The sequence below is a fragment of the Acomys minous genome (assembly GCF_964271855.1).
Source record: "Acomys minous genome assembly, chromosome: 1".
NCBI lineage: Eukaryota > Metazoa > Chordata > Mammalia > Rodentia > Muridae > Acomys > Acomys minous.
In genome coordinates this window covers 7,175,147-7,188,811 of record NC_140483.1, presented here as the reverse complement: position 1 = coordinate 7,188,811, position 13,665 = coordinate 7,175,147, and the positions used below count along the sequence as shown (strand labels likewise).

General features: G+C 40.0%; 1 protein-coding gene across 1 annotated transcript in view; it reads left to right on the top strand.

Annotated features, from left to right (window-relative positions):
- Window positions 1-13,665, top strand: part of USH2A (usherin) — a 683,333-nt gene that overhangs the window by 40,190 nt on the left and 629,478 nt on the right. The gene's annotated exons all lie outside the window — the stretch shown is intronic.

Sequence of the window (13,665 nt, the reverse complement as noted above, 5' to 3'; positions counted from 1 at the left end):
AGTAATAGAATAAAATGATCAAAGAACACTGTGTCTCAATATACAATTATAAAAGAGTTAAAACACTCTAATTAAAATACAAGAGGAGCCAGTGTGCTATGAAGTGGGAGTAAGTATGGGAATATTAAGTGGGAGATGGTGCCCAGCCTCTGCCCTGCATGCCATATAGTATGACTAAAAAAAAAAAAGAAAAGAAAAGAAAGAAAAAAAAGAAAAGAGGATCTCTGTCTGCCACTGACCCCAACTGCCTAACATATCACTGCCCCACCAAGACCTCTGGCTGTGTTTGAGGGCCCTGAGAGGTTGGGTTTGTCCTGAGGGCAGAACTTCTTCAGGCTGAGCTCTTAGAAGTGGCGTCCAAGTCCCTCTCCCACCCAGAGAGCTGAGGCTGTGCTGCTGGCTTCTCTGTAAGGTATGACTTGGTTTCTGAACTTACCCATCACCCTACCCCCCCCCCCACTTCCTTAGAGCATTTGAGAAGTGTTTTTTTTTTTTTTTTTTTTGGCCAATGATTGCGCCTGTTTGTTCTTACCCTTACACTCTGTCTTCTGGTGTAGCAGAGACAGTCTCTGGTCCTCCACCTTTGGTTCTTTGTATCAAGAAGAGTAGACTAAAAAAATGCCAAGGTAGAAGGAAAGCTGACCACCAGGTTGTAACTAAGGGGCTATATATCTTTCCGGGGTCTCTGTCCCCACTCTGCATCCTGTCTGCACGAATCAGTGGCCTGAACGCTATGACCACATGACCTGTTTCTCTAAAGGATGCAAATCAAAGGCTCAAATGCTCAAATCCTTCTTTTCTTAAATTGCCATTCAACCAATGACCGTGTATCCTCATTTTTCTCTTTGTAAAATCCATACAGCCATAGGCCAAGCTCTCTTTCTGAAGACATCCGCTCCTAAAGTAGCTTTTGGCTACAGACATATTTTTAGCTTGCAGGCCTAATGCTGTCTTGGAATCTCTGGTTCATAGTGAAGTCTATAATCCTGTGGTTTTTGTTGTTTGGCTTCTATTTCCTTTTCTTTTTAAAATTTATTATTTTTATTAATTAAACATTTTTTATTTTTTACATATACATGTATATTATTACACATACATACAATAGATTATCCATAGCAAGAAGAACCGTGACACAATCAGGAATTATATAATATATGGCTATTTGTATTTTACAGCCTTGAAGAAAACATCTTTCCTATCTTGTTGTGTCTAAAATTCTGAATGTAGATCAATCTCCATCACATCTTGTCATTATCAACTTAAAACATCTATCTAGACCTAAAAACATCTTAACCCCTGAACAACTAAGCTTCATTGCAAAACTAAACTACCTGGTCTTCAACTCCATCCGAGACTTGAGAAGGAATAAACTTGATTACTTGAGTATGCGGGAGTGTAGGTTAGTAGCTTTCCAAATAAGAAGATGACAACAGAGAGTTTGCTACCTGAATAGCCACTCAAAACTCTTTATAGTGTTGGAGCATCTTCTTCTGGCTTCTAGCCCAATATATCTGACAGGCATATTTGTGAGGCAGAAATTATTGAGGGATTGCTTACCCTGTCTTGGCAGAGTTTGGCTATTGACTCTGCCTGCATAACAAGCTTGCCCTTTTTAAGGCAGAATTCTGTCTGTGGTAGAAATGACAACATTTGCCCAGTGGCTTGTTTGCCACATTTGAATCCATCACCATAAGGAAGTTCTTTGATTTTTATCATCCTCTTTGAGGTAGGCTAGGCATTGCGAGGAGCTAACGTGTCTCATTGTCAGTGAATCTTTAAAATAAAAACATTCTTAAATGCCATATTCTGCATGTCTCTGAGGTTTTTAAAGACCTTATCTAACTATCCTACCTCATCTTTCTATAGCATCATATCTATCTGCTGCATCTAAGATGTACATTCTTGTGATAAAAGTAGACTAGTGATTGACGTGACCATGATTTGACCAACTAACAATTAACTTGTATAACTTATTTATCCTAAACAGCCGACAATAGCACTTTCAAAGCATTGGAAGTAAACCTTGCATTATAATTGAGTTATGTGGGTACAATACCTTATATTAGAGTAGAAATATATATAATATATAACACATATATTATGTGCATTAAGAATAATCTTACATTTGAATTCTATACCACTGTATTTAGAATTAAACTTATTTTGTCTATATATACAAAATTCTATACCAGTGAATTAAAAATAACCTTGTGAGTGACAGTTGAGGCATTAAGTTGAGGAGTAGTTTCGCTAATCTACTTTTTGTTCTATCTTCCCTATATATTTTTCTATTCCTCCTTCTTTCTTTTCAACCCCTATCTCCAAACCTAAGAAAGAAAGATAAAGGAAAAGAGAGACATCGCTGAGTCTAACCTTGTTTTCTCTCTAAATAAGACCTGGAATAACTTGTAACCAACTCCCACTGCTAATAACTGTCTATAGCCCAAGAAAGCAACCAAAAACCTACCCGATCCCCCTTAACAGAAATTCTCTTAAGGTTTCTTCTGGCTGATTTGGGATGAATAATACCTTTGTAGGGGCACAAATAAAATTGGGGAAATGGTTAAACAAGCTAGGAATAGAATTTGTGGTCCAGTTTCTACATTTTGAGAAATTTCAGGCTTAATTAGAGTCCTGTGTGGGACAGTCTGAAATGCTGGACCAATTAGGATTGTAAGTTTTCTTTGAAAGTGTCCTGGGGGCTGTCTTGTTCTGATGAGGAACAGCAACTGAAGCCCTTGATGGATACAGGATGGATACATGAAGGATACAGGATATTAGTGTCCAACATGCTGAAAGGAATGAATCCTGTCAGGTCTGATCCAACGACAGTGTCCTGTTCTTTTGTTCTAAAAGCATGTAGTTTCTCCCAAGCGTTACACAGTCCTAAAATTATAAGTGTATAAGGTGTGCATGATGCACAGAACAATTAAGGCTGCTTTTCTGCTCTTTGTATGAGCAGGAAAAAAAGACATCTGCAAATCTTCATTCGTGCCCTATGAAGAATGGCATCTGATAGTAATTCCTAGGGGTTCTTTCGTCAACAAGAAGCATTGTCTATGCCTAGACATTCATGGCTCAGCCGGTCTCAGAGCTATTCCCATGCAGTGGGATTAGCAATGTAAGTTGCCTGCTTGTTCTGCAGTTTTAATTGTTCACATCACTATTGTATCCCCCTCTCTCATTCTCTCCCTCATCCCCTCCCCCTCTCCCTTAGTCCTCAGGAAGGGGATCCCTCCTTCCCTAACATCTGACCTCAGCCTATCAGGTCTCATCTCTACTACCTGTAACCTCTGGTTTCTCTTCAGATCATATAAATCTTTCGCCTTTTACTATTTCCTTTTTTTTTTTTTTTTTTTGGTCCTTTAACTTTGCAGAGTCATCCTCAGAACACCCAGCTGGCTGCCTTCTGAGTTCCCATGCACAGGCCTCAGAATGAAAGGCCTGAGTGGCCAGCTGTGCAGGCTGAGGACTATAAATTAATGATTTCCACTTGGCGCTGTACTCTTAGCACATTGCTAGGGTAAATTCCAGAGATGCAGTTGTTGACTCAAAGAGTTTGCAGAACTGTGTTGTGGGTACATATTGACAGACAGTTTTCAGCCTTCAGCAAGGTCCCACCAAAGAGTGCACCAGAGTGTCTGACCCTTAGGTTCTTGTCAATAGAAAGAATTCTCTTATTGTCTTCCATCTCTTGAGCTGCATAATTTGTTTTGCACTTCTTACACTGCCTTGTTCAAATAATTTGAAAGATAATAAATTTGCTCATAATACACTGATGTATATTTTTATATTGATGTCTAAAATAACTTAAGGCTATAATTTCCCAAGTCATAAAGTTTATACATGATACTATTAACTTTCACAAACCAATTAGGGAGTTACCACACCTTTAAAAATAATACATGCTCTGCCTACCCACTGTCTCATCTGTAGTCCTGTGTTTGTTGAAATAAATAGGATGAGACCAGTTATATGAAAATGAAATCATTAAATTTGAATTGTTTTTATTTAAAATAGCACTAAATATTTTTGTTACTCAGCATTTATTTATTTATTTATTTATTTATATTTATTGTGTATAGGTACATGCATGTTTTGTGGGGTAGGGGTGGATGCTACAGCAAGTGTGTGCAGGAAGACAGCTTTCAGGCATAGCTTCTGTCTATGCATCACAGGGGCCCCTAGTATCTGAACTCCAATCCTAGGATTTGAGGCTTAAAGGCAAGCGAGTTTATGTGCTTACCCATCTTTCTGGCTAGCCTCTGTAACTGTTGCTTTAAAAGTCAATATAGTGCAGTAGACTCAACACTCACTGACTGTCCTCTTTATGGCTTGCTTATATAAGTTATTGAAGTAACTTGAACTTTCTTGGTGAGACTGTTGTCACTTGCTGGAATAGAATGAAGTGGTGACCCCTCTTTGAAGACTTGTGCAGCTGAAAATATACCTTACATGTGCAGCTGTGAGTCATGTCTTATAGCAATGGGATTCTTTTTATATCCTTCCTTTTATGAGCTTTTGATATACTCTAATTTTCATAATGAAAAATCTGAGTCAAGCTAAAGAACTACTTTTTTTCTAAATGCTGGTATGTGTGCGCGTGCAGCTGTACCCACTGAACCACTTTGCCAGCCCTTTTTTGGGGGACGGAGTCTCACAATATCCTAGAGTAGCCTCAAACTCTCTTATTTTCAACTTAAAAATGATTTATTTATTATTTTACATGGATAAGCATTTTGCTTACATGTGTGCAGCAAATGCGCACCTTTGGATGTCAGAAGAGGCCATGGAAGGCTTGTAAGTGGAGTTACAGGTGATTGTGAGCTGACAGGTGGACACGGGAAATTGAAGCCAGGTCCTCTGTAGAACAACAAATGCTTTTAGTCACTAAGCCAGGCCCTGTCCTTGAAATTTTGTTCTTCCTGTGTGAACTTGCTCAGTGAAAAGATAATAGGTGTGTATTACACCCTATGGCTTATGAGCTGCTAGGAATTGAACCCAGAGCTTCCTGTGTGTGAGGCAAGCACTCTCTCAACCGAGAAACAGCCCCAGCCCTTTATTTTGTTAAAAGTAGTTTGTAAGTGTAGAAATCAAATAAAAATGAGATTGGTAAAGGAAATCACAGCCCAAAGCATAAATGGATTAAAAACAAAACAAAAAAACAAAAAACCCTAAACAGTACTACCAACTGAGTGTTCAAATTCAAGTCGCCATACTTGTGTGTGTGTGTGTGTGTGTGTGTGTGTGTGTGTGTGTGTGTGTGTGTGTGTGTTCACGGTGAGGGATGAATAAGGACAGAGCAGAAACCCTAAATAAACAGAAAATAGAAATATAGAATGTGAGGAAACAAAGTAGGACAGTATGATAAAAGATATTAGGTCTAATTTAGGCCTGTGTGGATATCACAGGGCTCCTGGACAGGCAACAGTTAAAGCTGAAAAGTAGTGACAACATAGTCAGTTAACCCACAGCTCTTAATCCCTACAGTTCATCTTTAGAAAAGGAAACTCTCATAATTATTTAGATTTCAACTTAAATTAAATAAATGTAAATTCTAGCTCTGGGGTGAATTTGTGGAAGGTTCTAAGTTACTGCATAAGCCTAATGATATTCCCATGGTCATGAAGCTATACTAATTTATAAATATCCATTGTTGTGGGAATTAGGAAGTAGGCTTAGCTGGAAGCATCTGGGGGAGACAATGGGACTGCTGTAGTCATGGTAATTCTCAACCTCACCTTTTAATTGTTTCACCTTCTAATACCTCCATTCTTGATTCTTTTTTTAAACAATTACTGGAGACACATGTAAGCTCATTATTTTTCCTTTCTAAGAAAAAAAAAATAAACAAATGAATGCTTTTCATAGCATGAATATTTATCTGGCCTCACATATCTGAGGCCTGTCAGGCTTTATGGACATCAGAAGTATCCATAGGCTCACAAATAAAAGCAACCAGATCTTCTAAGATGGAAAAAAAAAAAAAAAGTAAAAAGAGCAAGGGGTGTGTCACCATCACCTGAAGGCTTCTGAGAACTTTCCCTCACATCCTGTCTGTCTTTCTCTTGTTCTCAATTTACTTGTCCACCAATCTCATACTTTGATGACCTGAGACACTGATTTACTCATTCAGTGGAAACTGAGTGGGTGCCCAGCAGGCAGTAATTGTAGTTCTAGGGAGTAAAGCAGGGAAAAAGAAACAGAAACATCTATTGTTTATATTCTAGGTAGAGAAAGGAGATGAATGATAGGGAAAGAAATGAAGCAAGACAGTGGGTACAGATAAGAATATTCTGAGAAGAAAGGACGTGAAGGGGCTGGCAGCAGGATTGCTCAGTGCCTACAGCTCTCATCCTGGAAGCCTGAGGCTCTGAGTTCAAACAGTCAGAGCTCAAGTAAGACTAGGTAGTGTGTGTTTTATAATGTCTGGCCTCTAAGGGTGAGATTGGAGGCAGAGAGACCGGACAAGCCTTGGAAGCTTGAGGGCTTGAAAGGTAAGAGCAGATGTTCAGTGCCACTTACCTGCCTCCACAGCTATACCACAGCACACCACAATCAAACACAGCCCAAAAGATTAAAAAGCAAAATGAAAGATATAGAAAGAGAAGGAAGGAAAGGAAAAAGGGAGGGGGAAGGAAGGTAGGAAGATAGGGAGGGAGAAAGAGGAAAAGAATAAAAGAGGGGGAGGGGATGGGGGAGAGGGCAGATGGCGAATATAGCAGGCATCTATCTAGTCTAGAAATCTCTGGCTTGACTGGGATGTATGCTAGTTAGTTTTTGTTTGTTTGTTTGTTTGTTTTATTTTGTTTTTGGTCTACTTGACAGAATGAGCTATTTGAGAAAACTGAGAAAAACATTTTATATATTTATTTTATTACACATGTATAAAACAAACTACACACAGCAGGGAGAACCATGTGACAATCATGAGAATAACGAGTTCTATACATGTTACATTCATAGTGACTTGGCCATCTGCATTCGTCCGGTTTGAAGTAAATGTCTTTCCTGTCTTGTTGGGTCTAAATTCCCGAATGAAATTCGATATCTATCCTATCTCAACTCTAATAGCTTAACTTCTTTATCTTGATCTAAAATGATCTTATCTCCTAACCAACTAAACTTGGATGTAAAACTATACTATCTTGTCTTCAATGCCCCTCAGAGACTTGAAAAGGAATAAAACTTAAATGCCTGAGTGAACCAGTAGCGCAGGTTAGCAGCTTCCAAAATTTTTTGAAAGCTTTTTGATTGAGAAAATACCTCTAACAGACTGCCAATAGGAAAGTCTGTAATACATTTCCTTAGTTATTGGTTGATGTGGGAGGGCCCAGCGCACTGTGAATAGTGCAAACCTTAGGGTGATTTTCATGAGTGTGTAAGGAGGCAGGCTGAGCAAGCCATGGGAAAAGCAACACAGCAAGCAACAGGCCCCTTCGGCCTCTGTTTCAGTCCTGCCTCCGGTTTCTGTCTTGCTTTCCCTCCCTGACTTCCTGTCAAGATAGACTGCAAGTTGTAAGAAGAAATAAACCCTTTTTCCCCAGTGAAGATGCCCTTGGTCATAGGGTTTATTATAGCAATAGAAAATTAACCAATACAGCTAGACTTAGGAGAGACTCAGCTAAATGAGTAATTGAAGAAATACCTGAAAAAGTAGCTGAATGATATAGGAATGCCCTAACTATAGGTGAGCTGCTGCGGAGGCCTTTTGTGTTTTTTTTTTCTTTGTCTTTTACTCAGAGTGTTAGTTCATCTTTGTTTTTAGATATATTTTTCATTAAAGGGAACTACAGGTCCTTGGAGAAAAGGCTGAGTTTAGGACTAAGGCAGGAAAGTAAAAACAAACCGACCAGGATAACTGTCTTATGTCAGAAAGCAAGAATATACTACACAAATTAAAAAAATAAAAAATAAATTAAAAATGGAGGCATGATGCTATGACCTAGAATTTGTCAGGAATGACAGTACGTCACACAGCTCAGCTTTCCAGAGCCTCTGACCTCCACACATGCGTTCCCGTGGATAGAGAATTGTGCAGTGAAGGCAGGTCTGCCTGTCCTGGCTGGTACTTAAGAGGCTGAGCCAGGGAGATTGCAAATGTGAAGTCAGCTTGGGCAACTTGGCGGGTTCCTATCTCAAAATACAGAGTAGAAAGAGAACTGAAGGCACAGCTCAGAGGTAAATCACCTGTCTACTGTGTATTCAACCCTGAATTTAATCTATAGGACCCCCAAGAATATACTGAGAGTATGGTGGTTTGAATAAGAATGCCCCCCATAGGCTCGTGTCTTGAATGTAATCAAGGAGTGGCACTGTTTGGAAAGGATTAGAAGGATTAGGAGAAACCTCCCTCCCTCCTTCTCTCCCTCTTCCTGTAGATCGGGGTCAGGATGTAACTCTTAGCTACTGTTCCAGGGCCATTCTTGGTCAATATGCTCCCTACCAGAACACTCCACAGAGTTGCAGAGGAGAGACTCAATGGATGGGTCTAATGCATTCAATGGCTGTTCCTTCCAAACACTAACTGGACTGAAATGGTGGAATAAAATAGACTATTTCAAACTAGCTCTGAGACCACACAGACTTCTGAGACCTTGAATAGATGGCTGTTGTTGGTTTCAATTCTCTCTGTGACTAACTTTTATTACAGTTTTTAACAATCCTAATGCTTCAGACAAATACCTCTGTGGAACCAACTTGATCCCATCACAGAGACAGTCTTATGCTCAGGGGTCACTGTGATGCCATCATCCATAAACTGAAGCTGGAGTGAATAACAAAAGCTAAAGATAAGATCTAATAAAGCTAGTTAGAAAAAAAACTCATTTAGATTTAAAATGGCATGCATTTGTGGGGGGTGGGGGTTCCATGTGCTCTCAGAGAGGGGTATATAACATACATGAGATATTTTAAAATAACTTTATGGAGTTTTGGGGACAAATTGTCTTATACTTAAGAATTACAGACAGTATTGTGGGGTCTTTTATGCAAATCTGCTTTTTTTTCCACTTAGAAATAGATATATCTATTTTAGGGCAATTTCTATTTCAGAAAGTCTCAGGCTGGTTTTTCCTCCATCGGGTTGTTTTTAATTCTGGTTCATGCCACAGTAGTTTTCTTTCCGATTGAATTCCTTAACACTCAAGATGGCTTTCAGCGTGTTTGTATAACCCATTATCTTTTGAAGGTGAATTTGAATCTAGGCTGTGTTGCCAAACACTTCATGTTAAATCTATTTAAAGCATGTTACTCTAGGGCTGGAGGGTGGCTCAGAGGTTAAGAGCACCTGCTGCTCTTGCAGAGGCCCTCGGTTAAGTTCACAGCATCCACGGTGCCTAACAGTTTCCTGTGACTACAGTTCCCTGGGATCCCCCTCCCTCTCCTGACCCTAGGCTCACAAGGGATGTACATGCATGCAGAGGGCAGCACTCATGCTCACAGAGTAAAATAAGTAAATGGTTTTTTTTAAACATATTTTTCAGAATGCTTAGAAGATGAGAGCAATTAAATTAGCGAACATGGCCTTCTTAAGAGGCTGAGCCTTTTTCTAAGGAAAAGTCCAATTACACACGAGCCCTCAAAGGTATCTTTCCACAGGGATTCCTTCAAATCGCAGTGCTCCATTGAACACAGTAAAATTCAGTATTTAAGTTCAAAACAACTCATGTCATTTATGGTGATTCAAACATCACCTGGTAGGTTAGAAGTATTCTGTTATCACATAGAGCCCATTGAGAGAATGAAATGTGGGTGGTGTTTCTTGGATATCTGTGTTCTGTTCTAGATGGATTTATTTATATTTTCCCTTTAGTAATTGCTCACTAATATGTGATTTTTAAAAAACTGTGTGTTTGATCACATGCATCTTGGTGTATCTATATATGCAGGTCTTGCTTAGGTAGACATGTCGGTGAGACTTTTGTGACAGCAGTTTCTGGCTACTGATCTTCTGGCTCTTACAGTATTTCCATCCCTTCTTCTGCAGTGACGTCTGAGCTTTAAATGTCGGAGTGTTCTGTAGATGTGTCCATTGGGACTAGACTCCACAGCTCTGTGGCAATTAGTTGTAGTTTTCTGTGATGGTCTCTGTCTACTGCAAAGAGAGGTTTCCTTGATGAGAAGTGAGGACCACGTTGGTCTGTGGGGATAAGGACAAGTATGGATGTAGTTAGAGGTTGTGCTGCTATAGTAAAGAGGTTGTCGGCTCTTCCTCCCCCAAGAGCCATGGCTTCACTGGCACCATGTCTTTGTCTAGGTTCCCAGGACCAGGCATGTCTCCCTCTTGTTGACTGGGTACTTTGCCCAATTAGAGAGCTGTGGTTACGGCGGGGTGTGTATGCTGCTACTGCATCCTTATGACTGTTCTGCCATGCTGGTCATTGTTGTGGCTCATAAGCATCATAGCTGGATGCTGTTGGTTATTTCCCTCCTTCGGAAGCTTGAATGGCTCATTCTAGTACCAGGAAAGTAGTCTGCAGGGAGGAGACATGCAGGTCAGATCCAGCCTGGTTCCTCTAGTTCCCAAGTCCAACGTGCATGTTGTCTTCAGTAATAGGGACTTACCTGCCATTCATAGGAGCCATCCAAGAGTAACAGAAATAGCATATAATGTTTGGGAGTCTCTTGGACCACCCTGACCAAAAAAAAAAAAAAAGAAAAGAAAGAAAGAAAGAAAGAAAGATCTTCAGGTCTGGAGTGTTGATGGGATAGTTAGACAGTTTAAGGCTGTTGGTGGGAGGATTACTAGCCCAGACCAAAATAAAAAAAATACATTAAATATAAGTGCTATCTATATATTAGATGTAATTTACATATAGACTTACATGTATTTTTTTTAGAGTTACACCAGGTAGTCAGTCCAGATTGGCCTTCATCTTGTGGTAATCCTTCTGCGTTAGCATTGCAAGTGCTGAGATTTCGATGTCTACTACCACCATGCCCTTCTTTTTGTATCATGTGAAATATCCTCCTGGCTAATCAGGTGTGACTACAGGAGGATGGTGCCTAGAACCGTATTGCTGTTCTCATGTATGACCGCCTCTCTCCCCCGACTCAAATGGATAAGCCCAGCTCTCACAGTATGGAGCAGCTATGTAGTTAAAACAGAATAAGGAACTCCCACGGAATAAAGGCTTGAGATGGCTCATACTTATCTCTATGTGTCTGTGGACCCCTTAAGGGGGTTGGTTTAAAGCCCTCTGCAAATGCTGCTGCATTGGCCAGTTTACCCATTCAAAGCACATCAGCTAACACGTACAGACTGCTCTCATCAGCCCAGGGCCAGAGGACATGAGCCATAAGAGTTTGTTTTACAAGAATCCTATCTTATCCATTCCTATTCTGCCCAGTAACTGGCAGGAGGGCGCGTTGAGATGAACTATTACAAAGAGGCCACTATTGTCTTCACAGTGTCTGTGTGATGGCGCCCCAGATCAGAATTGTAAAATAGTTTGGACAATCTTGTAACATAAAACATGGTTCAGAAAACCAAAGATTTAATCTTATTTGTAGAGAGATGGTTGGTCAGGGAGGGGCTGGTGTGGGGAGAGCAGCTTGGGATCCTCATGAATCACTTTTAAAGTACTACACAAGTGAAAGCATCTTCTGGAATTCACCATGACTGACACTGAATTCTTCTACTAAGCGAATGCGTGATGAGTTGATAAGAGAAGAAAGAAATGAAGGTCTTGAACACCAACGACAGATATAACACAGAAAATCAAAGGCGTGCCTTCTATCTGACTCAAAATAAAGGTACCCTTAAACTTGTAAAAGACAACATTTTTATTTGAATGATATGACAGAGCTGTCACGGGAGTGCTACCTGCTATAAAGAAAGCGCAAGAATTATAACCTTTATTAGAGCACTGGCACCAGGCTTCAGCCATACATTTCTAACTTCTGTCCCTCTGCAGAGACAATTTTCTTTTCTTAAATAAACTGTCATGCTCCTGTTAATATATTGTTGACTCTCTCAAGCTCTGAGAACGCCGCTGATATAAAACATGTATATGTTAGATTGGTAATAGTATCTTTAGTGTAACTGACGAGAACAAATGTGTTTCCCTCATGGCTGTGCTAATGTGATAAAGGAAAATTGGCTGTTCATCAGTTTTTGGGCTGGGTAAAGACAGTAGAGATGGAACCGCGTTCTTTTTTATGCATTAATACCACCGGGAACTTTTCTCTAGTTATATTTCATGTAGCCTGCATGTTGTGCAAAGATGCTGTAAAACATGAGATAATGCTACAAATAACAAACTAGAAGAGCCTGTATCTTTCATAATGATAACAGTCAAACACCAAATAACAGTAGCAGGCGGAGAAAAATGGGATGCAAGGGGGAAAAAGGTACGCTGCACTATTCAGTGGAGAGAAATAGATGTGGGCTCAGGAGGAACCTGTATATGACTTTAGTTCTGTTTCAGTTTTGTTTAAAATGGACTCTCATACAATCTTGGGTCAGTCTATTTTAGAAAGAACATATTGAAATGAAAGAAGTTGGCTAGAAGGAAGGAAGAATCACAATGTTGCCTAACTTCTTCTTTTATTATATTTTTTTAAAGGTAATTCATTTTACCAACCAGTTATGACATTGGCCCCTAGATTCCTGAGTTTGGTTCTTGAGTGGAGGAGATTCTAGAAAGAGATTCCTGTGGTGATAATTCACATAATAATGTAAATGTTTCACCTCATTTCACTGTCTCAGATCCCTGTTAACAGAGATGTTCTAGAAATGGTTTGGGAGGGAAAGTGGTTGTGGGGAGGGTTTTAGGGAAGGGAATGGTCAAAATACATATTATATGCATTATGAAATTCTTAAACACTAAGAAATAACTGAAAACGCATATTTATGCAGTGACTTAGAGATAGTAGCAGACCCATGCCAGGCTCATAGCAATGAGCACCTGGTAAAGACATTGTCCATGTGCCTTGTGACCTCACATATACATCGCACTCTTTACTGTTGAAGTCCTATGCCAGACTAGTGCATCTGCTTTATCAAGGAGCCTACAGTGAACCTAACTCTAACTCCGTTATCCATAAAACTCCCCGCTAGATACCATTCCTATGGTTGCACTCCATTAAAGCGTTCACATCAGCCTTTTAATTGCACAATAGTGCATCTTCTCCCTCCTCCCTCCTCCCTCCCGTTGCTTCTCAGGCCTTTCTCTTTCCATCTGGGTTGCTTTAATAATTTGAATGCCTTTTACAGTCAGAAACGCTTCAATAGAAAGACTTTGTGTTGTGCACACCATAGTTGGTGCCCAAACAGCTGTTGGTTTATTACAAATGATTATGTAATCATCAAAGACTGTGTATAGCCACCCCTATGAGGTATTGCCTACAAACTGTTGCCTGGTTGGTGATTCCTATTATGCCATCACGCACCATGCTCATTTCTTTTACACTGTAACCCAGACGCCACTGAGTTGCGACCAGTGGGTCCTATCTGGGTGGCCACCTGGTTTTGTGATGTTCAACTGACCCCTAATGAGGCCTATTTGTTAAGTACCTCTTAGTGGCTTCTTTGACAATCCCGTGTCATGGCTGATGGCATAGAAAGGACTCTTTAGCCACCACACCAAGTTCTTTAACATGCAATATCCTCCAGGCCTTTATCGAAAAGTTGGCTCTCCAAGGATATCAATAGCTGTTAGA